This window comes from Aotus nancymaae, unplaced genomic scaffold (assembly GCF_030222135.1).
Source record: "Aotus nancymaae isolate 86718 unplaced genomic scaffold, 86718_ANA_hifiasm-v0.15.2.pri h1tg000016l, whole genome shotgun sequence".
NCBI lineage: Eukaryota > Metazoa > Chordata > Mammalia > Primates > Aotidae > Aotus > Aotus nancymaae.
In genome coordinates this window covers 24,515,019-24,516,650 of record NW_026988428.1, presented here as the reverse complement: position 1 = coordinate 24,516,650, position 1,632 = coordinate 24,515,019, and the positions used below count along the sequence as shown (strand labels likewise).

Below are 1,632 nucleotides of genomic sequence, written 5' to 3'. Positions count from 1 at the left end.
TTGCAGACATTTCACAATAATCTTACAAATAAGCAATATCCTCTTCATTTCTGCAAAGCTGAACAATAATATTTATTTGAAGATGCTAAAATAAATAAAAAGTATTTGATTAAACAACAAAAAAACACAGGAGCACATTTGCAATTTGGATTGAACCTTTTTTTCCACCTCCAGCCCATACCATTCTTTGGAGTTCTAATTAGTTTTTCCTGATAGTTTCATTCATGGAGACATCTGAATTTAAACATGGCTAAAACTAAAACTTTAATCTCCCCTCCAATTCCACTTCTCTTTCTGCCTTTCCTTCCGGCTGCTCACCCCAGAATGTTGGGAATCATTTTTGATAATTTCATTTTTCTCACTTTCCATATCTAATCAATCATTAGTCCTCCTGATTCTTATCATTTCTCCTGGGGTGACTGCCATAGCCTCCTAACTTGTCTCCCTTATATGTTCCACACAATAGATACTGCATTGTTTTAAAAAAGTAAATTAAAACATTTTATTTTGTGTAAATCCTTCAATGGCTTCCCTTTTATTTAGAATAAAATCTAGCATCTTTTATTTTGTTTTTCCATTTTGGGTTTTTTTCCTTTTTCTCTTTTATCAGAATTGTGGCAAGTACTTCAAAAATCTAGCATCTTTAAAATAGCCCTGCATGATCTGACCTCTTCCTATCTGGGCAACTTCATCTCCGACCACTCTTGCCTTTATTTTATTTTATTTTATTTTAATTAATTTTGTGTGTGTGTGTGTGAGCCAAAGATTTATTTCTTCATTTCTTGCATTTGATGACATCCTTGGCCTGAGACTTCTTGCCATAGTCCTTAACCACTACACAACTGTAACCAACCACTTTACGAGGTTTCCCCTCTCTGTCATTTTACAGAGGCCTACCCATTCCCCTAGTTTCTTGTCATCAACCTTAATTAGGTTGATTTGGTGTTGAGCACAAAGGGCCTCCACCCACTTGACATACACAGGCTCATCACAGTTGGATGCAAGCACACAAAGGTGGGCTTGGAGCTTGTCTAAGGCTTTGGCAGCTTCACGAATTCCACGTGCTAGGCCATCGTGGACGAGGGCGGTATTCAGCACCTCTTGTAAAGCAGTATTAACGTCCATTACACCTCCAGCAGCAATGCCTTCCTCGGCCATGGCGGTGGGTTACAGGTGAAGCTGAATCTTGAATGCACCCAAGCCTCCGCCTCTGCACGACTCGGCAGTGGCTGGGAAAGATCCACTCTTGTCTTTATTTGCTCACTCTAGCCTCATGGAATTATATCAATTCCTCAAATAGTCAGTGTCTAGCATAATGCCTGGCTTAAATTCAAGCCCCTCCTCACACTGACTGCCCTCAAAATCAATTTTTAAAATGAAATCACATATGAAGTATTAATGTTAGAAAACTTCTTTAAAAAACCCTTTTTAAAGTATTAATTGACCTTTTTTCTTTAAAGTGATTGACTTTTTACTTACTGTAGCAAGACTTCAGAGGGAAATAGCAAATCTGAATAGATAGAAGGCAAAACAATAAACTACAGTATCCCACTGGATACAGCTACCTGGCTTTGTAGTATAGCGCAGATGTATTTAACAGAAAATAAGTCATTTTTTTTTAAGTATCCTTAG

General features: G+C 37.6%; 1 pseudogene; it reads right to left on the bottom strand.

Moving 5' to 3' along the window:
- Positions 1-775: 775 nt before the first annotated feature.
- On the bottom strand, positions 776-1,211 carry LOC105709871 (small ribosomal subunit protein eS12-like; annotated as a pseudogene).
- Positions 1,212-1,632: the final 421 nt, after the last annotated feature.